A 25,266-nucleotide genomic window follows, 5' to 3' on the forward strand; every position below is an offset into this window, starting at 1 on the left:
AGAGCAGAAAAAAAGAACTCATTTACCAATTCCTCTCCAGTCTCATGAACTATGCTTGGTATTTCTAGTGAAATTTCAAGAATCAAAATGAAATGTTTATCAGGGATTAGACATGGATCTATTGAAAGATTTTTAAAAGACTTGTGCTTCTTATGGACCTACTGCTCCATATTGTGATGAGTATCTTTTTGGTTGGAATGATAATGCACAATGGTTGCCATATGATTTTCATATAATTTGCTAAAATGGTTCTCAGCCCTTCCCGATTTCTTCAATGGCAAATGTGGATTGCAGAATGAAGCCCCTTCAAAAGTTCAACAGCCAGGACTAAGGGTTGATCCTGGAAATATAACATATGAAATGCTGACAGGGACTGGTAGATGGGTATCAACAGATCACAATATACCTCCTGCAACCCTCCCACATGTTAGGGACATAGCTATGACTGCTTGGATGAAAATTGTTAGGGGACCTGATTTCAGGTCCAGGTATATTAAAATTATACCAAGTCCCTCTGAGCCTTATGCTCATTTCATAGGGAGACTCAAAGATGCTATAAAGAAACATGTAAAAGAGGAACAAATTCAAGAGTTATCATTAAACAGCTGGCTTTTGATAATGCCAATGAAGATTGCCAAAGAATAATCAGACCTCAGAGAGAGAAGAGAAATGTTATGGACTTTCTAAAGTCATGTAGCAATATGGACACCTACAAATAGAGGGGAAAAAACTACAAACATAGAGCTTTAGAAACCTATGCTGTTCATAGACAAATGTCAGTAAAATGTTTTAATTCCAGCTGACTGGCCACTTAAAGAAATAATATAACTTGCCCTTTCAACAAATGAGTGCTCAGACTCAATGAGTTCCTGGCATATGCCCTAAATGCAAGAAAGGAAAACATTGAGCTAAGGAATGCTGATCTAAACATGATAAGGATGGCAATACATTGCCTAGCAACAATAACAATACCAGTAAACAACAGGAAAATAGATTGCAGCCCCTCACCCTCAGACCCTGCAAAATTAGAGGGTTTAAGTCTAGCAACAATAACATTTGTACCAGCTTCAGGTTGTAATTAATCCATTCTTACCTTATAAACTGCTACTCAAGAAGTACCACAATCCTTTTTGTTTGTTTGTTTGTTTGTTTGTTTTTTTGTTTTTCGAGACAGGGTTTCTCTGTGTAGCTTTGCGCCTTTCCTGGAGCTCACTTGGTAGCCCAGGCTGGCCTCGAACTCACAGAGATCCGCCTGCTTCTGCCTCCCGAGTGCTGGGATTAAAGGCATGCGCCACCAACGCCCGGCCAGAAGTACCACAATTCTTATTCCTTGCTGTAAAGATGTTGCCATTTCAACTCTTTAAAATCCTTTTAAGTTATACACAGTATTTTAGGGACCTATACTGCCTGGAACAGTTGAACTTTTATTGGCTCACAGTAGTTTATCCATGAAAGGAATCATGGTTTGTACATGTTAGGTTCCTGGAGAAGTCCCACAAAAGACCACCATCCACGAATGCAATCAGCATGAATCTTTATTATCACGAGAAAGTTTCCATCATGCTGGGGCCAGTTATCCCACACAAAGGCAAAATGGTGAAGACCCTGAGTGGAGCTGGCAGGCTCTTTTTAAGCACAGCCCAGGGGAATTCCTAGAGCAGTTAGGTCACTTTAGATATGATTGGCTTAAGCAAGTGGCGATTGTATCATTATGTTCTAATTGGCTAGGGCTAGTTAGGGGCTGGTCAAGGCCACAGTTCTCTATTTTGAGGCAGGCCTGGACAAGTTCCAGGCTTTGTCCTTGAGCTGCTGTGGAGGTTGGCTGACCTAGTACTTGCTGACTGTAGGGGCTGGCTCAGTGGCCCAGGCTTGATGTGTCCATCTCCCTTGTCCCTGTGGTCAGGGGCGCCAGTCCTTTGTTTGTGGCTCTTTCAAAAACTGCTTGTACAGTCAGTCTCAGGAAACTGAAATTGAGGCCTGATCTCTGAGAGAAGACCAAGCAGCCTGTTATGGTGTCTGCTCAGTCCTCTCAGTACAGGACTCATTGATAAAGATTATGTAGGGGAAATTACAGTCATGATCACAATGCTCACTGATTGACAGTTTAAAGCAGGAGACAAAAATTACAGTTACTGTTATTGCCTTATCAAGTCCTTCATGGGACAATGCAGTTTGTGAGGGAGGATTTGGTAGTACAGATAAAACTGCACTTTTTTGAAGGAAAAATTATAAACCATTATTGGATTTAAAATTGAAAGGAAAAACTTTTAGAGGATTAATGGATTCTGGAGCTCATGTCCTCTAATTATAACCATAGAAGAATGGCCCTCCAAATGGCCTGTTGTGGAGGTAAATCCAACCCTTGTAGGGTTGGGGACTATGAGCTATAACAAGATTAAACAAAGTGCTACAAAATTAGAATGCATAGGTCTTTGTTCTGTATGTTTAGTGTTTTGATTATTATGTGGCAAGGGGACTTTTTTTTTCCTGGTACAATCTATTTGGTGTTCTGCAAGCTTTTTGTATCTTTATAGGCACCCCCTTCTTTAGGTTAGTGTCTTAGAGTTTGCTACTGCTGTGAAGAGACACCATGACCACAGCAACTCTTATAAAGAAAACATTTAATTGAGGGGGCTTAGTTACAGTTCAGAGGTTCCATCCATTATCATCATGTCAGGGAGCATGGCGGCATGCAGGCAGAGGTGGTGCAGGAGCTAAGATTGCTACATCTTGCAGGCAACAGGAAATCAATCCACACACTGGGCAGTATCCTGAGTATAGGAAACCTCAAAGCCCAACCCCCAAAGCGACGCACTTCCTCCAACAAAGCCACACCTCCTAATAGTGCCACTCCCTATGAAATTATGGGGGCCAATTACATTCAAGCCACCACAGTGAGGAAAAATTTCTTCTGTGATTTTGTTGAAGTTATTTTCTGAACCTTTGAGCTGGGATTCTTCTCCTACCTCTATTCCTATTATTGATACGTGTGGTCTTTTCATAGTGTCCCAGATTTCCCGGGTGATTTGTGTCAGGAATTTTTTTTGACTCAACATGTTCTTTGACCTATATATCCATTTCTTCTATCTTTTCTTCAGTGCCTGAGATTCTCTTTTTCATCTCTTGCATTCTATTGGTGAAGCTTACCTCTGTGGTTTTTGTTCAAATTCTTAAATTTTTTTGTTTCCAGAATTCCTTCAGTTTGTGTTTTCTTTTTTTTTCTTTTTTTTCTTTTTTCTTTTTTTTTTTTTTTTTTTTTTTTTTTTTTTTTTTTTTTTTTTTTTTTTTTTTTGGTTTTTCAAGAGAGACAGGGTTTCTCTGTGTAGCTTTGCGCCTTTCCTGGAACTCACTTGGTAGCCCAGGCTGGCCTCGAACTCACAGAGATCCTGGCTCTGCCTCCCGAGTGCTGGGATTAAAGGCGTGCGCCACCACCGCCCGGCAACAGTTTGTGTTTTCTTTACTACTTCTATTTCCATCTTCAGGTCTGGACCAGTTTTATTTGTTTCTTTCGTCTGTTTGTTTTTCTTGGCTTTCTTTAAGGAATTTATTCATTTTCTCCAATTGTTTGTTTATGTTTTCCTGGATTTCTTTAAGGAATTTTTTCATTTCCTCTGTAAGGACCTCTACCATCTTCATACAGTTGGTTTCAGGGTCTTTTTCTTATGCTTTCTGCTATGCTGGAATATTTAGATCTGCTGTGGTGGTAGAGCTGGGCGCTAGTGGAGACACGTTGTCTTGGCTGTTACTGATGGTGCTTTTTGCACTGGGATCTAGGCATCTGGGTTTGGGGTGGTTGTAATTCTAGGTACTGATATCTGGTCTTGTCTTAACTGTGTGTTTTGGGGGGCGGGCTGTTTTGTTCTTTGGTTTCTGTTTCCTCTCTGGATTTTCAGAGAGCGCATTGACTGTTTTACTGCTCTGCTTGTCTGGTGTGTTGTGGGGCTGGTGTAGGATATGCTTGCTGGTGTTGAAGGCTGGATGAAGGGGAGGCCAGGGGTAGGTCTGAGGGACCCACAGGAGGTGTGGACAGGGGGTAGGGAAGCTGCAGCTAGTGTTCTGTTGCAGCACGAGGCGTGACCCTGAGAATAGGGTCTGAGGTAACAGAGAGAGTGGGGAATTTCCTGAGGCAGATTACCTGGTCTTCTGGCAGGCGAGGCCTGTGTCCTCTTGTTTCTGTAATTAAAAAGAAATCTGATAAATGGAAATTGTTCATTGACCTGCAGAATGTTAATGCCACCATGTGGCCAATGGGAGCTTTACAGCCTGGTTTACTAAAGATTGGCCTTCAATAGTTTGGAATTTAAAAGATTGATTTTATACTATACATATTCATCCCAATCACTGTTCCATAAAGATCCACTGTTAGAAAAATCATCAGAATCAACAAAGTCCTACATTCTCCCAAAGCAGCCTGGTGTGATGAAAGGCAGACAGGGAGGATTCACAGGTCTCTTTCCTTGCTTATGTTGGAAGTGATGGGGTACATTTCACCTCTTATGTTCCCTCACTCAATCATAAAGAACCTCAGCTCCGCTATCAATGGACTGTAATACCTCAAGGTATGACAAACTCCCCTACTGTGTGTGTCAATGCCATGTAGGAAAGGTTTTAGAACTGTGAGACAAGCCTTCCCTCATGCTTATACTATTCATTATATGAATGACGTCCTGTTAGCCAACTCCAAAGAAGAGCTACAATCTATACATGACACAAATCAGGGTATGCTACATCAAAATGGGCTCTGTACCTGAAAAGGTACAAATATCAGACACGGTACAATATTTAGGACAACTAGTTACTAGAACAAATGTTAAACCACACACACACACACACACACACACACACACACACACACACACAATGTCCATTAAACGAGACAACTTAAAAACACTTAACATGTTTAGGGGGCCCCCAGGCAGCAGTGGGATTGGGACTTGTCCCTGGTGCATGAGCTGGCTCTTTGGAGTCCAGTGCCTCTGGTGGGACACTTTGTGCAGCCTTGGCTTGGACCTGCCTCAACTGAATGTACCAGGTTCTGCTGACTCTTCATGGGAGACCTTGCCTTGGAGGAGGTGGGAATGGGGAGTGGGTTAGGGGGGAAGGCTGGGGGGCGGGAAGAGGGAGGAGAGGGGAATCTGTAGTTGGTATGTAAAATGAATAGAATTTTTTTTTCTTTTTCTTTTTTTTTTTTTTTTTGGTTTTTCAAGAGAGACAGGGTTTCTCTGTGTAGTTTTGAGCCTTTCCTGGAACTCACTTTGTAGACCAGGCTGGCCTCGAACTCACAGAGATCCTCCTGCCTCTGCCTCCCGAGTGCTGGGATTAAAGGCATGTGCCACCACTGCCCGGCAGAAAATCTCTTAATAATAATAAAAAAGAAAAAAAAACACTTAACAAATTTCAGAAATTATTAGGGATTATTAATGGGCTCTGTCCTATTTTAGGAATACCTAAGCACTAACCAATCTATTTAAGACTCTAGAATGCGAAATGGTATTGGATAATCCTCATATATTGTTTCAAGAGGCAAAGGAAGAACTATAACTATTTGAATCCAGACTAAAAGAGGCATTTGTGTATGGTGTGGATTTTTCACTGCATTTAAACCTACTTATTTTCCCAACTAAATTGTCTCCAACAGGTGTGATAGCACAAGAGGATAAACCTTTGGAATGGATTTATTTCCACCATAAGGGCCAGAAAATACTAACTGCTTACCTTACTCTTCTTGCTCAATTAGTAAATCAGGGGAAGACCTGATGTCAACAATGATATGGATTTGATCCTTGCCATATCATATTATCCTTAACAATCAGTTTTAAAGAGCATTGCAGAACTCTTTGGATTTTAATTTTTCATTTGCAGATTACTATGGAAGGATAGAAAATCATTATCCAACTGGTAAGCTATGGGATTTTCTCATACAAACTGAATTTGTGATAATAAAAATTGTCCATCCTTCTCCCATTCCACAGGCAAATACTTATTTTATCAATAGTTCTTCTGGGGGGTTAGGAAGGATTCATGATCCGGATATTCATCAATCTACTAATACTTTTTTTTTTCCCTCAGCCGAACAAATGGAACTCGCTGTTCTATCTATTATGATTAATTCATAAGCCCCTAAGAATCATTTCAGATTCTGCTTATGTTGTAGGAGTATTTCCAGCAATAGAAACTACTTTAATTTTGTCTCTGTATCCTGATACGCTCCCATTACTACGGGAGCTACAACATCTGGCTAAAACCTGCACACATCCTTTCCTTATTTACTCATACTCATGTGCACTCTACCTCCATGGTTTTATTGCAGAAGGAAATAAGCAAGCTGATTGATGCATTAACGTGCCCTATTTTTACTTCTCCAGAACAGGATCATCAACACCTACACATTAATACTAATACACTTCATGTACAGTGCCCTGTCCCACTTAGACAAGCGAGACAATTTGTGCAGGAATGTCATATTTGTACTGTCACCGTCATGACATGACTATGAACACTATAGTCATGTAGCTGAAGTGAATCCCACGGTTAAAAATTCTAATCAATTATGGCAATTGGCTGCCACACGCTTTGCTCTTGGGCCCAGATGTTGTACCTGCACATTTGCATTAATACATATTCTAAGTGTCTGTGGGCTGTGCCCCGTCCTCAGAGAATGTGCCTCTCTGATACAACTTTTGCAGGTTAATGGGAGTGTCTACTTCTAAAAACCGAAAATAGACCAGTCTATAGTAGTTAAAAATTTAAGAATTTCTATAAAGAGTGGAATATTAATCATATTACAGGCATTCCTTATAAATCTCAAGGCCAGGAGGGCATAACTGAATGAACACATAGAACATTAAAGCAACAATTATTAAAAAAATAAAAATTAAAAAAAAAACAGAGGAGAACCAAGGGATATCCTTGCACTTTCCTTACTTATTCTTAATTTTTAAAACTTGCCTCAAGGTGATATATGTGCAAGAGCTCAAAAACATTTCTCTACAGAACATTCTGAACTGCCTTTAGATAGGCCTGTGTGGTTTAAACAGTTTGAGACTTGGAAGTCCAGTTGACTGAAGAAAGTCAGGAAGGGGCGTCCATCTGCCATTGCAGATGGATCCACTGGAACATGGGTTCCTCTTCAGCTCCTCCAGGCTCCGGCCATCGAGAACAACAGCAACAGGTGAGGAGACAGTGGAAGTCACCAGAAAGATAGCAGACCTCTAGCTAAAGGCCAAAAGGAGATGTTGACCATTTCATCAGGAATCAAGTCTGACCACCTGGGGCTAAGTTAAAGCCCCATGTACCAAGGGAGAAGTTATTCTGTGAAACACAATGAGCCATATATCACCTGGGAGTGTCTTTTTGGTGATGCTAGCTGCTTTGACCTGTGCATCTGTGGTGAGTGCCTCTGCATGTGTGTATTTATCTTATCTTCCTCATCATCCTTTGCTTCAACTTGTAGACTGGATGGATCCAGCGCCTGTTATCTTTGCTAATGACTCTGTGTTTATCACTGGACCTCAGGACCATAATAGATTTATTCCTTCTTCTGCAGAAGGGACTGTGCTTCATTTTTTTCCTTGAGATTTAAATCACTTCCAATTTGCATAGGACATCATAATATTTGTATTACTATTAAAGGTAAATATGGGCTTATGTTCTACAAGATACCAGAACTTCTAATCATATGGGTCTCTTTTCAAGCTATTCTCTAGATTTTTCTGATCAATATAATAATGTTACCCATAGCACTGGATATCGTTTGGATCCCTGTTCTTGGTGGCTTGCTTATAGGATACTCATGCATCAAATGACAATTAGATTTATCTACTACATCTCAAACCACAACCACTCTGGATATCCTGTGTTTAAAAATAAAAAAGTGGAAATGTCGGAACATGGTCCAGGAATGGAGTTGTGTGGGGAGAATTCTGAGAGTGCTTATGAGAACACTCCAAGAAAAAAAGACAAGATCCTGTCTTGTGACCTCAGTTTCTTCAAAACACAAAATGGTTCTTGGACTGTATTTTCGTGCTCCTCCCAGGGGTAGCAGACAGGAGTGAGTTGACTTCAGATTACTCATTCTTTTTTTTTTTTTTTTTTTTTTAAGATTTATTTATTTATTATGTATACAATGTTCTGCCTGCACGTATGTCTACAGGCCAAAAGAGGGCACCAGATCTCATTACAGATGGTTGTGAGCCACCATGTGGTTACTGGGAATTGAACTCAAGACCTCTGGAAGAGCAGCCACTGCTCTCACCTCTGAACCATCTCTCCAGCCCCTGATTACTCATTCTTGCTTGCTATTGTTTTTTTTTTTTTTTTTTTTTTTTTTTTTTTTTTGGTTTTTCGAGACAGGGTTTCTCTGTGTCTTGCTTGCTATTGTTATTCAATTAAATGATTAAGCTATCCACATTGCCTCTGTGGGAAAATGTGTTTTTGCCACATGTGTCTTGCCCTTGGGATTGTCTACAGCTTGAACTCATGAGAACTTTTCTCATATGACCTTTATGAACCCTCGGAGTATAAATTGCCTGATGCGCTGAATAAAGTTGGCTATTGCATGAGACTTTAGTCTACCTCATTTATTGGTCCTGTTCTCCCAGGTCTCACCACCTCTAGAGTAGTGACAGTCCATCATCCTGGGAAGTCAGGGCAAGAACTCAAGGCAGGAGCTGTTGCAGAAGCCATGGAGGAAAAGATGCTTACTATACAGCTCATCTTGCTTTTTTTTTTTTTTTTTTTTTTTTTTTTCTGATACAGGGTTTCTCTGTGCAGTTTTGCGCCTTTCCTGGAACTCACTTGGTAGACCAGGCTGGCCTCGAACTCACAGAGATCCGCCTGCCTCTGCCTCCCGAGTGTGGACTAAAGGTGTGTGCCACCACCGCCCGGCTCATCTTGCATTCTTATGCCATGCAGGATCATGAGTCCTAGAGTGACACCACCCCCAGTAGGCTGGGCCCAGCCACATCAATCATTACTTAAGAAAATGCCCTATACATTACCTATAGACCAGTTATGTGGAGGCAAGTTTTTAAAGTCCCCTCTTCCCAGATATGTCTAGGCCTGTGTCAAGTTGACACAAACCAACCAGTACAGCCTCATAATTTGTTATCCCATGACAAGTTGTCAGCACTGAAATAGTGTGCATACAAGTAAGACTGAATGGACTAAGCATATTGCACTGATATATTTAGGTACACACACATATATATATATACCATATAAATTTTTTTTAAAAAAAAAAGGGGGGGGGCTGGAGAGATGGCTCAGAGGTTAAGAGCACGGCTTGCTCTTCCAAAAGTCCTGAGTTCAATTCCCAGCAACCACATTGTGGCTCACAACCATCTGTAATGAGATCCAGTGCCCTATTCTGGCCTGCAGAGATACATGCAGACAGAACACTGTATACATAATAAATAAATAAATCTTTAAAAAAAAAGTAAGGTATGATTTTGAGAGGAAGTGGGGGTTACATAGGAGAGATTAAGGGAAGGAAATGGAAAGGGATAATATAATTGTATTTTACTTAAAATAACAATTAATTAATTATCTAAAAAAAAACTTTAAAAACCTAGAGCACTAGGACTGTAACTCAGTAGTAGAGTACTTGCCTACCGTGTCCAAGACCCTAGGTTTGATCTACAATACTATAAAATTGAAAAGTCCAAATATAGGGAGATAAGGTTAAATATATATAACCAAGGAAATCTCACATGAAAAAAAAAATGAGGGCCGGGCGGTGGTGGTGCACACCTTTAATCCCAGCACTTGGGAGGCAGAGGCAGGCAGATCTCTGTGAGTTCGAGGCCAGCCTGGGCTACCAAGTGAGTTCCAGGAAAGGCGCAAAGCTACATAGCTACATAGAGAAACCCTGTCTCAAAAAAACAAAAAAAAAAAAAAAAAAAAAAAGAAAGAAAGAAAGAAAGAAAGAAGGAAGGAAAGAAAGAAAGAAAAATGAGATAAATATTATAATATTAGAAAATTAGAAGATCAATGTGTGATAATTAATTAGAATTCTGTCTAGATACATACAAACATGTATATATCCAGAATCAAGGATATATTCCATGGTATGAAAGGTTCTGTAGGGTACTCAGCACAATGCAGGGTTTTGTTGTTGTTGTTGTTGTTGGGTTTTTTTTTTGAAGGTTTTAAAAGAATGTACAAGGTGCATTTTTATCAAATTGCACCACATCAAGGAAACGAATCTCAGGTACCGTATTCCAGGTCCCAGTTTATGCCTCAGCACTGCAAAGCAAATATAAATGAACAAATAGAATCTTAGCCTGACATGGTGGCGCATGCCTTTAATCTCAGCACTCAGGAGGCAGAGGTAGAAGTATCTCAGTGAGTTCAAGGCCAGCCTGGTCTACAAAGTGAACTCCAGGACAGCCAGGGCTGTTACACTGAGAAACCCTGTCTTGAAAAACAAAAACAAAACAAACAAAATCCTCACGAAGTATGAGGAACACTGCTTAAGTGAGTTCTGTTGCTATTAAGCAACATCTTCAGGCACATGGTGTCCACTGGCCTTGTAATAAGAAGTTTTATCATCAGTCAATGCATTACCAGCTTTCTTCCCGCTCTTTGCAGTGCGTAGCTACTACTTTCCCTTTTGTATAATATTTAAGGTCCAGCCTTAAATTTATACAAATCCAGGGGCCCAGGAGAGACGCTGCCAACAGCACGGGAATGAATCCAGTTGCTCGGAGCTCTTTAGTTCAATTCATTTATTCCTCAGTCACCAGTTCAACTCTCTCAGATCTCTCTTTAGTTCCTTAGTTCCCTTCTTGTTCCCTCAATTCTTAATTCCCTCTAATCTTCAATTCCTCAATCATTCAATCTTCAGTTCCTAGTTCCCTCAATTCTTCAATCCTTCCATTCCTTATTCCTTCAATTCTTCATTCCCTCAATTCTCTGTTCCTTCCATTCCTAGTTCTTTCCCATCTTCAATCCCTCAATCCTCCATCCTTCAGTCCCTTCCCGGCTCCAGTCCTTCCCTTGCTACTGGTCTATATCCTATCCCAAACAGTAACACCTTATGTTTTGTATACAGCACAAGATTGTAGGGGTCCCTGCTAGAGGCTTCCTGGCAACTTTATTTGCAACCCAAAAGGGAAGTGATAAGAGTGGAGTCAGTTAGTAGTTGGAATAAATCAGAAAAGGAATTTATGTGCTAGAAATATATCCTTATTGTGGTTAGGTGAAGGTATTATGAATCTATCAACTATGGACTTACAGGTGATAGGGTAGGGAAAGTCTGTAGGTTACTAAAAGTTAAAACCATCATTTTTTTTCCTCTGGGGCAGGGGTGGGGAGGGGGGTGGGAGGAGGGGGGGACACGGGACTGATAGCTAGTCAATCGTCATCACAGCTTGAAACACCTGCTGAGGGGAAACTCCCTTTGATCTAAGAGGTTCTCAGGGGAGAGAGAGAGAGAGAGAGAGAGAGAGAGAGAGAGAGAGAGAGAGAGAGAGAGAGAGAGAGAGAGGAGGCCTTGATTTGCACAAGAAACAAAGCTTGTTGGTAGGCATTTGGCCTGTGAGACTTGTGGTCTCAGAAAGGACATTTTATCTGTTGGGAGGTTTTCAAGGGACTAACAGATGGCCTGGTAGCTGTCTGTTCCTTGCTTGTCTTTTAAGACTTTGTTTGGGGTTGACTCTGTTTTAGGAAGTAGCTCAAGGAGGGTATTTGCAAATGGCAGATACCCAAAACCAATGCTAAAGAGGGGGCCTGGCGCTCAGGGCCAGAAGGTTCTGTCTACTGACTGTCCAGGTGCTTTGAAACTGAGACTCACACACACACACTTTAGGAGAATTATGAGCACAAGGAATTCATAGCAAGACACAACTCAATATTAAGCCGCATAACACCCATAGACCTTGCTGATTGGCTTTCTCACTCAACTGACCCTTGGCCTCGTCAAGGTATAGCTTATACTAGACAGCTGGACTTCTATTTCATATTCCTGTGGCTCGCCACATTTCTCCACAATTTAATAGGAATTTGTAGGATAACATTTGGGACTGTGCAAATACCCCTTCTTCATCAAACTTATTCTTCAAGATTTAGTATTCTCCAATGATTCTGGCTCTTATAAACTTCACCATTGGCTGGGTGGTGATGCTCGCTTTTAATCCCAGCACTCGGGAGGCATAGGCAGGTGGATCTCTGTGAGTTCAAGGCCAATCTGGGCTACAGAGTGAGTTCCAGGAAAGGTGCAAAGCTACACAGAGAAAAAAAAAAAAAAACACAAAACACTTCATCACTATGCGTTTAAAAATAGTAATATTCAGCTGGGCGGTGGTGGCACACACCTTTAATCCCAGCACTCCGGAGGCAGAGCCAGGCGGATCTCTGTGAGTTCGAGGCCAGCCTGGGCTACCAAGTGAGTTCCAAGAAAAGGTGCAAAGCTACACAGAGAAACCCTGTCTCGAAAAACAAAAAAAATAAATAAATAAATAAAAATAAAAATAAAAATAGTAATATTCTAACTCCAACACTCTTTCTACAGTTTCAGGGCTATTCTCTTACACTAAAGGATTTTTGCTTCTCCATTGCTTAAGAATTTATCCATTATCAATATGGATTCCTATTTTATTTAATAGCATACAATCTTAGTATTCTAATATTTTTTTTAATTTATTTATTTATTATGTATACAGTGCACATATCCCTACAGTCCAGAAGATGGCACCAGATCTCATTACGGATGGTTGTGAGCTACCATATGGTTGCTGGGAATTGAACTCAGGACCTTTGAAGGAACAAGCAGTGCTCTTAACCTCTGAGCCATCTCTCCAGCCCTCTAATATATTTTGATGCTCAGTTTGTTCGGTTTGGATGTCTGGACTCTCTTCAGCTAGCTTGTGCAAATGAATTTTTTTTTTTTTTTTTTGAGCAGTTCATTACTTTGGCAAAGTAAAGTATCCTAGGCACATCTGTGCCTTCATGTTACATTTCTTAAATCAGCTCTGTAAGGATCCTTTTTCCATTTAATGGGAAATTTTATTTAGAAACCAGTAGCTGGATGGAAAATGAACTGATTCCACTAAGCTTTTTTTTTTTTTTGGTTTTTCGAGACAGGGTTTCTCTGTGTAGCTTTGCGCCTTTCCTGGAACTCACTTGGTAGTCCAGGCTGGCCTCAAACTCACAGAAATCCACCTGGCTCTGCCTCCCGAGTGCTGGGATTAAAGGCGTGCGCCACCACCGCCCAGCTCCACTAAGCTTTTTATAAGGAATCATATTCTGAACTGTCCTGACTGCCTGCTCCCAAATAACTGACACGGAGGCTTAATATTACTTACAAATGCTCGCCTGATAGCTCAGACTTGTTACTAGCTAACTCTTACACTTAAATTAACTCATATTTTTTAATCTATGCTCCTGGATTGTTACCTCATTTTCTACATGTCCTGCTTCTTCAATGGCTGGCTGGCATCTGCCCTGACTCCGCCCTTCTTCATCCCAACACCCTCAGTTTGACTGTCCTGCCTAACTTTATCCTGCCTTGCTATAGGCCAATCAGCTTCTTTATTAACCTATGAGAGTAAAACATATTCACAGTGTACAGAAGGATTATTCCACAACAATGTACACAGTCATACCTTAAATGTGATCGTGAAGAAATAACAAATTCAAACCAAACAACACCTGATAAAATAATGGTCTATACAAATTCTTGGGAAAAAATGTCATGAATGATGAGAACAAGTTGGACTGGGGCTGTAGCTCAGTTGATAAGTGTGCTTACCTAATATTCATAAAGACCTAGGCTCAGTCCCCAGTACAGCATAAAATCATGCAACATGGTGCAAGGCTGCAACCCTAGCGCTCAGAGGGTAAAGACAGGAGGATTCGGATTTTAATGCTACCATCACCATCTAGGGCATCCGAGACCACATCGGGTACCATAAAAGCCTGCCTCAGAATCAGAAAGATAAGGTAATTTATCTCCTCTGATAAACTACCAGAGGAGAGGCAGAAGGAACTCTGGACACTTGCAAGGGCCACTTACTCAGCTGAGTTCACTCAATCCAGGGCCCTGATGAAACTACCAACCAGAAGTGTGAATTGCTCCTAGGTTAGATGATGACTCCTCACCAGATCCCTAAGGCAGCTGAAAGTTGCAGATGGTGAAAGACACCGAATCTTCTCTATCTTTCTCTTTGGTGCCCATTTAATTGATATAAATACCTCTGAGCTCAGTAGTTGAGGAATTATAATCCTGGGGAGGGTTAATGGGTGCATTGTTGGTTTTTTATTTTTTGTTTTTCATGATTCTTGTACTTCTGTATTGAAATGTGTGCATCTGTTGGTGTGGCTATCTCTTCCTGTTTTATGTGTGGATCTCCTTTTTATGACATATTTTATGACTTCCATTTGTGTTGCATGTGAGTGCAGATGCTCATCATGATCCTGATCATGCTGGATCTCCCTGACGCTGGACTTTCAAGCAGTTGTCAGCTGCTCAGCTTGGGTGCTGGTAACCAAACTTGGGTCCTCTGTGAGAAGAGCATGCACTCTAAAAGAAATAAAATGAGCCGGGCGGTGGTGGCACATGCCTTTAATCTCAGCATTTGGGAGGCAGAGCCAGGTGTATCTCTGTGAGTTCGAGGCCAGCCTGGTCTACAGAGTGAGCTCCAGGACAGGCACCAAAACTACACAGAGAAAGCCTGTCTCGAAAACAAAACAAAACAAAACAATTTAAAAAGAAAGAAAATGAATTATAGGGTGAAAGAATGAGTAAACTAAAGGAAAGACAGAAGGTAGGGAGGAAGGGAGGGAGGGAAGGGAGGGAGGGAGGGAGAGAGGGAGGGAGGGAGGGAAGACAATTAAAAAGGGTAGAGCGGCGGTGGTGGCACACGCCCTTAATCCCAGCACTTGGGAGGCAGAGCCAGGCGGATCTCTGTCAGTTCAAGGCCAGTCTGGGCTACCAAGTGAGTTCCGGGAAAGGCACAAAGCTACACAGAGAAACCCTGTCCTGAAAAAACAAAACAAAACAAAACAAAACAAAACAAAACAAAAAAAAAAAAAAAAAGGGGGTAGAGTTAGAGTTTCTACTTTCTAGGGCCTTCAGAGCCAGAGACTGCCAGTTACACACGTGAGCGGGGCCGGGGATGTTGTTATTTGACCTAGTGATGTCCATCTTTCCTATGGTTTATGCTGTTGCTGAGCCTGTGCTGTGCAAGGGGTCCAGCATCTGCCAGGACTGTATTCTCTTTTGTAGCTTTCCTTCCCTGCCTACCCAAATCCTCTGCAGCTCACACTTGGCTTTGCTGCATGGGTCCTCTCACCCTCCTGGAGAGTTCCCCAGTTGTTCTCATGTTCTAGCTTGGACCTGTGTCTCCTAAATGTATTGAGAGAATGGCAAACAACCAAACACTAAGATCTGTGTAGGACAGTGGTTCGCAACCTTCCTCATGCTGCGACCCTTTAATACAGTTCCTCGTGGTACATTAATAATAAATAAAAAAAACATTATTTTTGTTGCTACTTCATAACTGTAATTTTGCTAGTTATGAATCTTAAATGCAAATATCTGTGTTTTCTGATGGCCTTAGGCAACCCCTTTGAAAAGGTTGGTCAACTCCCAAAGAGGTCAAGGGTTGCCCCTCTCCCCCCACCTGTATTAGCTGTTGCCTTGCTGGCTGACCTTGATCAGATGTCCTCCCTATGCTAATTCCCTGCCGGTTTCCTTCCTCCTAAACAGCTTAACAGAGGTTCCTTGTTTGTGTATCCTGCATTTGGTGTAAGCAGCTAGGATGCAAGAATGTAAAACATCAGTAGCGAACTTCTGCCCTCTGGGGTTCTCCCACTGTGCTGTAAACCTGTTTTTAAGGCCTCCTCCCTCCTTCAACAAAGGGCATTCAGCATTCTACTGAGACAATGACCCGCTTTCTTGTCTTTGTTTCTAATCCTCAGCCCCTCTCTTGGACATGGTGAATGGGTGGTAGCCCAGGCACTACCGTCACCGTCGCGACCCTCAGGTTGAGAACCACTGGTGTAGGCAGAGTGTCTGTGTTTGTACTTTCAAGACTTCCTAGGCTAGAGTTACCTAGAAGAGGAAACAACTCAAGAATTACCTCCATTAGATTGGCATATGGGCATGTCTGTGGGGCATTGTCTTGATTGATTATTGATGTGAACGGGGCCCATCCTATTGAGGATGGTGCCAATCCTGGTCCAGCAATCCAAGGTTGCATGAGAAAACAGGCTGAGCAAGCCATAGGGAGTAATTCAGTAGGCAGCATTGTTGCATAGCCTCTGCATCCCTTTCTGCTTCCAGTTCTGCCTTGGGCTTCTGCCCTGACTTCCATGAGTGGTGGATTGTGACCTTGCAGTTGTAAAATGAAATAAAGACTTTCCTTACCGAGTTGCTTTTGGTTGTGGCGTTTATCACAGCCACTGAGAGCAAACTAGAGCACTTCATGATTATTGGTCCCCCTGCTGGAGGGGTGCAGCTGTTGGACACCAAGCAGTCTTGCAGAATACTTGGGACACACTGCAGGAAACAACAGATAGATGGCTCTAGAGTTTGATCCACTAACAGACCTCGGGCTCAAGGGTATCAAACTTGAGAGTTATGTTCAGATGATGAGACCTTGGCTACACAGGACAGGATGTCTTTGTCTGAGATGAGCCTCCTGCTGAATGGACTCTGGTTTGTCAGAGTCCGGGCACTCTGCCACCCCCACAATTCCGTCCCTAGCTCTCCAATTGTCCACAGGCTGTGGCAGACCACACTGAGGCTCCCTGATGAATAAAATTGTTCCTTATTCTTAGTCCCCCAGAGTAGCTCATCTTTTAAAATTAGTTTATTCTTTTATAATCTCATATATGTATGTAATGCATTCTGGTCACACTCCACCCTCTCTCACCCTCCTAACCCCGCCAACTGTCCCCCCTCAGACCAAGTCCCAGTTCCACTTCCATGTCTTTTTGTTTTTGCTTCACGGCCTGCTAGATTTAACCAGGACCACTCACATGGGCATGGATGAGAAGCTAGTCACTGGATGGCTCAGTTTTTAAACATAGATTTTCTCTCACCGTGACATATGGCCACTGAGTTGCATAGTGTGAGATGATGGAATTCTTCTCCACTGCAGTCCTACTCATTAGCTCCCCAAAACCTTCAACTCGATTGAGATCAGTTAGATTTGGGAGGGCTGTGGCTTGCCCAGAGCATAACGTCACCCAGTTCCAACTGGCGTACCTTCGGAAGCACAGCTTCTCTTTCCCCACCAGGAAGCTGTGCAGCTAAAGCTGTGTTTGACTCGCTGTAATGACTGTCTTTTTTTTCTCCTTCATTTCCGGTGGAGTCTTCTGAGCCTTTTAAGTATAGGATTGGGCTTTCTTTAAGTAGGAATTCTTCGATTTCTTCTTTCCCACTTGTATCCATTTTTAAATTTCTCGTGTCTTGGTTGCTCTAAGAAGTCATGCACTCTATGCAGTGAGAACGGATTGAGTAAACTCGCCTCATTCTTTTTATTAGAGGAAATGCTTTCCAGGTTTTCTCGTCTAGGATAATGTTAACTATACGTTTCTCGGAGATGGTTTTTTATTGTGTTAAGGTATGAGCCTTCTGTTTCTAGCTTCTTCTGAGCGATGTTGAACTTTGTCGGGGACTTTTTCTGCGTCTCTTGAGACAGTCACTTGATTTTTGTTCCTAGTTCTGTTTTAAGCTGAACTGTGATTATTAACTTCTCTGTGATCTAACATCACTGCATGCCTAGGTCAAAAACAACTCAATCGTGGTGTATTGTCTTTCTAACGTGTTGTTGGACTTTGTTTGCAAGGGTTTTTAAAACTGACTATGTGTTGGTTAATTATTTTGTGCAGACGGGAAGGAGACCTTACAGAGCAAGTGTGGAAGGCAGAGGACAGCTTTGGGGAAGTCAGTGTTCTCCTCCCACTCAGGTCAGCCTGCTCAGCAGCAATCCTGCCGCACCATTGTGTTGCTACAGGGGAAGGTGTGAAGAGATGCTCTGGGTAAAGCCTTGGCTAGAACTCATCTTAAGAACTCCATCTTGGTTAAACGACTCCATGGGGAAGTGCTTTATTTTTCTCCTTCATGTGACACTGATGTATTATTGGTGACTTGGAATTAATAACGAATGCGTTTAATCCATGCAAAAAAGAATTAGAAAGTAAAGTATAGAAAAGTAATGCTAGGGGCTAGAGGGAGCTCAGCGTTAGGTGCTGGATCAGGATCAGGTTCCAGCCCCACATGAAGCAGCTTACAGCCATCTGTAATTCCAGATGAAGGGTGCCCTCTGACCTCCAGTGATACCTGCATGCACATGGTACACACGCACACACTCCAGCATGTGGTACACATATCTACACTCAGGCACATGTGCATGCAATTAAAGTAAATATTTTAAATAGCAAGACTAAGCATATGGCTAAAAGAAACAAGACTTTCCAGATAAGAAGATTTCTCCAGGTCTCTGATATTAAAACATGTCAGGTCTACGGAGCTGGGAGGTTTTCTTTCTCTGTTTTCACTCTGTGTGTTGGTGCTGGAAGCGGACTGAACGCTGGACCCATCTAGAGTGTATTGCTAGGGTAGAACTTCTCTTCTTTGCATATGGAAACCACTTTTGACACAAAAGAGCTCTGTAGCCTGTAGGTCAGGCAGATTCCTCCTCACTCTAGATATGCTAAGATCAGGAAATGTCCAAGGCGAGAGGTGTTTCCTGAGTGTACCAGAGAGTGGGAAAAACAAACCAAGGTTCCTTCTACACTGGGTAACACTAATCATGGGAACCACTCTGCCCACTGATCTCAGTGTGCTCAGAGCCTGCCCAGCAGGACACCACCCTATGGGATTACTTTGAATAATCACAGTTTTTAGTCCTCCAGAAACAGAGAGTAGGAGGCAGCTGCGGGTCCCAAGCAATCCACGGACCAGATGGACCATGCGCTCACTGCTCACCACAGAGAAGGGCCAGCGACCCTCCACAGTGCGAGCTCTGCTAACTCAAACTTCTCAGCAAGTCTGTGTCTGACCTTGCCCTCTTCCCAGACCCGGCAGAGTCCTCAATTTCCCTAACCTGATTGTTCACTGTTTTCTGGTCCCCAAGATAACTCAGTCTCAAACAATAGGCCTTCTCTCAAAATGCTGCCTGCCTGTAGCATTCTGTGATCTGAGGAGTTACAAGTGGATTTCTTGAGAACAAACCCCCACACTGGATTCAAGTCGTTTGACAAGCAGGGTTCCTAATATGACTAGGAATTCCAGTCTGTTGTCAGCAAGGCCACCTGGCTTATCAAACCATGGCTGTTTCTGGTCCCATGTCCCAGGGGAGTAGGGACTGGAGTTGCAAGATACTGGCCAATTTTCTTCGTGACTGCTTTGATCTGGGATGATCTTCTTTCTCAGGATTCAGTTGCTCCTTTGTTATTCTGGCTCTCCTCCTTCACAGCCACACTAAAAAAAATTGTAGGCCACCATCCTCCCCAGAACTCTCACTCCCCCCGCCCCTTCATTTATGATGGTTCTCGGCTTTCTGTGACTTTTTCTGTTTTATCCAATTTGATTTGTTTGTGTACAACTGTTCATTATATATCCTCTAAAAATTATTTTGGTAAGTGTGATATAATGAGCCCTGATTCTTTCTGAGTCAGTAATTTGACTCTTCTGTCTCTTGGCCAGATTAGCTATAAAGGTTTGTCTATTTATTAATTTCAAATGTATTTATTTTATTTTATTTTATTGATAACTTCGTACTCAGGCTCCACGTCATTTCCCGAGTCTATTTAATGTTGCTTGTATGCATATGTGTACTGGGCTAACAGCATTGACCCACAATGGGCTGGGTCCTCCCACACTGATCACTATTGACAAAATGCTTTACAGCTGGATCTCATAGAGGCATTTCCTCAACTGAAGCTCCATGAAATACATGCCCCTGGGGTGTGGCTGCTCGGTACCCTTAAGACCTGGGATGCACATATGCGGCCCTTTCTACACTCCATGGTTTTGGATGCTGGGGCAGACCAGGCAGATCTCAGAAGAACAGCATGAGACTGTACCTCACCTTTCCAGGATCCTGCGACAAATTCCTCTATTCTGTCTTGTGAGTTTTCTTTCCCAAATAAATTCTTTTGCCCTTAAAGCAAACTCTGTGGATTTCTCCCATTAGGGTGGTGCCACCCCTGGGCTGGTAGTCCTGGGTTTTATAAAAAAAAAAACTAGGCTGAGCCAACCATGTGAACAAGCCAGTAAGCAGCACTCCTCCATGGCTTCTGCATCAGCTCCTGTCTCCAGGTTCATGTCCTGCTTGAGTTCCTGTCCTGACTTCCTTTTGGTGATGAACAGCAATATAGAAATGTAGCCTGAATAAACCCTTCCCTCCCCAACTTGCTTTTTGGTCTTGGTGTTTTGTTGCAGCGATAGAAACCCTAACTAAGATGCTTGCATAAACTGTGCTTTCAGCATAGCCCCCTTTCTGACTACTTCCTTATCTAACCCCCTTCCCCCACTTCTCCATGCCCTTTGACCCCTCTATTCTAGACCCTCTACTAAGTTCAGTTCATTGTAATCTTTTTCTGGCTGTCACATAAGAGTGAAAACATGTCACACTTGTTTTTCTGCACCATGATTTATAATTTCATCCATGTAAATTGCAGATGGCATGATTTCATTGTTCTTCATGGTTGAATAATGCTTCCCCTTTAATACATGCCACACTTCCTATACTCATCTGTTGGTGGCCATTTAGGATAAGTCCATAGCTGGTTGTTGTCAATAGTGCCACAGTAACCATGTACATACAAGCACCTTTACATATGATTTTGTTGTTGTTTTTTAAGTCTCTGAAGAGAAAAAAGATATTAGAAAATGAAAATGCATCTTGTGCTCATTGGTTGGTAGAATTAATATTGTGAAAATGGCCGGGTGGTGGTGGCATACACCTTTAATCCCAGCACTCGGGAGGCAAGGCAGGTGGATCTCTGTGAGTTCAAGGCCAGCCTGGTCTCCAAAAGAGTTCCAGGAAAGGCACAAAGTTACACAGAGAAACCCTGTCTTGAAAAACCAATATATATATAGTGAAAATGGCCATTCTACAGACAGAAGATCCAGAAGACACAAGGTAGATTTGACTTGAAAGCCTTCTCCCTGAGGAATAACTTCCACAGTACCGGAAGCGGCCACTCAAGCTTTCAAGGGAAGGAAACAACCAATATTCCTCCACAGTTGAAAACCTTGGAACTACAAAATGTCCATGTGGCACAATAATCCACTTAACCCAGTAACAGTGGCATTCTTATCTTGGTAGTAACCAACAGCTGTGTAACTAGACTTAAGGTCACTTCAATGTAGGGCCCTGGCCCCTGTTTTGGGTAGCTGTTGCCTTCCTTGCTGACCTTGACCTTGATGTCCTCCCTATGCTAATTCCCTGCTGGTTTCCACCCTCCTAAATGCTTAAGGGAAGTTCCCTGTTTGTGTATCCTTCATATTGGGCTTTAACAGCTTAGTTGCAAGAATGTAGACCTCTGGTATCGAACTTCTGCCCTCCAGGTTCTCCCATTGTGCTGTAAACCTGTATTTAAGGTTTCCTTGCTGAGGTGAGTGACCCGCTGTCTTTGTCTCTGTTTTTCGATCCACAGCCCCTTGCTTGCTGGGACATGGTGAATGGGTGGTGGTAGCACAGACATTTACCGCTGCACTTCAATAGCAGGGAAATAATGACTTGTACTAGAAACCTAATCAACTCCTTGGGACAAGTGAGGTTATAGATCTTAGAAGAGAACCTATTATTGCCACTTTACTAGACCAGTGTAATTCACAGCTTCATTCTAAATAATTATCCTTATACCCATAGTTAAACCCATAAGTGTAGCTCACACTCCTAATCAAGGACAGTTCTCTTTGCAACAGATAGAGACCATTAACAGGAAAAAAAAAAAAAAAGCACAACTGGTCAAAAGTGTATAGAAAAAGTGACCCTGTGTTGCCCAGTCCCAACTAAGACATCTACAACCCAACTCCTGCACTCAAGGCTAAGGGAACGTCAAAAAAGAAGGGATGGGCCGGGCGGGTGGCACACGCCTTTAATCCCAGCACTCAGGAGGCAGAGGCAGGCAGATCTTTATGAGTTCGAGGCCAGCCTGGTCTACAGAGCAAGATCCAGGAAAGGCACCAAAACTACACAGAGAAACCCTGTCTCGAAAAACCAAGAAAAAAAAAAAAAAAGAAGGGATGGAAAGTTGTAAGAGGAAACCTGTGAGATTGTTTCTGTAGACATGACAGGCAAGTGCAACTCAAGACACACCCACAATATGACTACCTAAACAAGACTGGAAAAAGCACACCACCAATAGACAAGCTAACACAGGAGGGTGGAATCTCACGGAATCCCACCCACAGAAAAAGAGCTACGTTCGATTCAGCTGAGAGTAGGATGAATAGTTTTCTTCAGGGATGAGCCCCTTCACTCATTATCCAATTCCAAGTGGTCAGCCCTGCGCTCAGGTACACACAGGTAACACTAAATGAACTGAGCAGGTTGTATTTCTATATTTAGCTCTATATAACAAAGAAAGGGACCATAATCTCAAGAGGGATCAAGGAAGAGGGGCATACAGGTGTACACAGGAGGGATTAGGGGAAGAAACGAGAAATGGCAGAGTTTAAAAAAAAATTCAATGCCGGGCGGTGGTGGCGCACACCTTTAATCCCAGCACTCGGGAGGCAGAGACAGGCGGATCTCTGTGAGTTCGAGGCCAGCCTGGGCTACCAAGTGAGTCCCAGGAAAGGCGCAAAGCTATACAGAGAAACCCTGTCTCGAAAAACCAAAAAAAAAAAAAAAAAGTGAAACCTAGTCTCATGGGGACCTCAGTACCATTTGGCTACAAGTCCCCTTCTTCATGTCTGACCTGTTTCAAATACAAATGCTCTGTCCTGTCTGTCAAAGCCGGCCTGAACAAGAAGCCTCTTGTCCAGTTTGCTGTACTGGACACACTCTCTGGTCTTCTCCTTGACACTCCTACTCAACAGCAAATACTTTACCCTCTCTCCTCGCTCTTCTTTTGAGCAGATGTCTTTTGTATCTGAAACTGTGATTACAGGGTTAGCATGTACTGATTGCTGGCTCTTTGGGTATTTTATCTTCCTTCTGCTTTTGCCTCTACTGATATGGTTTTGCCTTCAAGGTTGCTGGAAGATTTGTAGTCTTGTTCAATTCCTCCAGGAATGTTACATTCTGTAACTCCCAAAGTCATGAGAAGCCAAGAGAAAAATGTGTAAGAAGGTTTTTTGAAGAAATCCAAGCAACAATAAAATCTGCCTGGGGCTGGCAATAGACATAAGCTTGTAATTAATAATGTAATTACAATAATATAATAATCAGGTAATATTAATTTGTTATATACTAGGTTACACGTGTAATTTGGACTCAGTTTTATTTTAAATGATTTGCTAAATTTGTTATGTTACTTTGTCAGGATATTGATGAAGGAAATAAAATAAAGGGAAAGTAGCAAGTAGGAGAAAACTTAAAGTGTGAGGATATATGTTTGGTAAGAATGTTACAGTGAAAGACTTTCTAAGATAAGAACTATGTATGGCAAAATAAAGTTTTGTCCTAGGGTAAAATGATTAGATTTTTCCAAAACAGAGAAAGAAAGATGAAGGCCAACCCAGGATGCTTAAGCACATTGCAGAAAGTCCAAGTAAGTCATCAAAAGTTTGTGGAGAATGAAGTTAAAGTGATGTCCATATACACACATAACACATACATATGTATACACATGTATGTATGTATGTATGTATGTATGTGTGTATATAAATACATTTTTATTAAAATTCCTAAAGTCAAAATCAGTACACTGTTATAAAACTAGAATATAGTTCTCTGTTAAAAATAACAAGGTTTTCCATCCACAACACTGCTTCCTAGAGACCTTGAGGTATCCTGGGAGCCTGTTCTCCAGTAGGGACGCCTAAAAAGTCAGTCTGTTTGCCTTCCTGTTAGTCTCCCCACCAACCACACAACCAAGGGACCAAATGGCATCCTGTGAGCCTGACCTCAGATTGACCTTGACAGAGGAGGTAGGTCACTGGGGGTGGGCTTTAAGATTTCAAACACCCAGCCAGGCAGTGGTGGCTTACGCCTTTAATCCCAGCACTTGGGAGGCAGAGGCAGGCGGATCTCTGTGAGTTCAAGGCCAGCCTGGTCTACAGGGGGAGTTCCAGGAAAAGCGCAAAGCTACATAGAGAAACCCTGTCTTGAAAAACCAAAACAAAAAACAAAAAACAAAGCAACAACAAAAGATTTCAAACACCTACACTATTCCAGTTTGCTCTCTGGCTCTTGGTTGTTGTCTCAACGTGTGAGCTCTCAGCTAGTGCTTCAGGGCCATACCCGCCTGCCTGCTGCCATACTTGCTTTCTGCTATGAAGGTCATGGACCCATCCTCTAAAACTGGAAGGAAGCCCCCCCAATTAAATGCTTTCCTTTATAACTAAATAACATTAGTTACTTAGTATCTTCACAGCAATAGAAAAGTAACTAAGACAAACAGTAACTGTCTTAGTTAGGGTTTATATTGCTGTGGAGAGACACCATGACCGTGGCAACTCTTATAAAGGAGAGCATTTAATTGGGAGTGGCTTACAACTTCAGAGGTTTAGTACGTTATCATCATGGTGAGAAGCACAGCAGCATGCAAGCAGACATGGTGCTGGAGAAGGAGCTGAGAGTTCTACATCCAGATCCTCAGGCATCAGGAAGAGAGAGTGATACTGGGTCTGGCTTGAGCATTTGAAACCTCAAAGCCCATCCCCAGTGACACACTTCCTCTAACAAGGCCACATCTCCTAATAGTGCCACCCCCTATGAGCCTATGGGAGCCATTTTCATTCAAACCAACACATTGTAATTAATACACATTGTTCAATAATTGCTCTCAGGGTTTTTTTTGTTTTTTGTTTTTGTTTTTGTTTTTGTTTTTGTTTTTTTGAGACAGGGTTTCTCTGTGTAGCTTTGCGCCTTTCCTGGGACTCACTTGGTAGCCCAGGCTGGCCTCGAACTCACAGAGATCCGCCTGGCTCTGCCTCCCGAGTGCTGGGATTAAAGGCGTGTGCCACCACCGCCCAGCTTAATTGCTCTCAGTTTTAATGGTCTCAATTCCCCAATAAAGACATAAACACTAACATCGTGGATTAGAAAACAGGATCCATCCTTTGGTGCCTACAAGAAGTACGCTTCACCATCATAATAGACACTACCTTAGAGTAAAAGGATGGAAAAAATAAGT

This window comes from Peromyscus leucopus, chromosome 16_21, assembly GCF_004664715.2.
Source record: "Peromyscus leucopus breed LL Stock chromosome 16_21, UCI_PerLeu_2.1, whole genome shotgun sequence".
Classification (NCBI taxonomy): Eukaryota; Metazoa; Chordata; class Mammalia; order Rodentia; family Cricetidae; genus Peromyscus; species Peromyscus leucopus.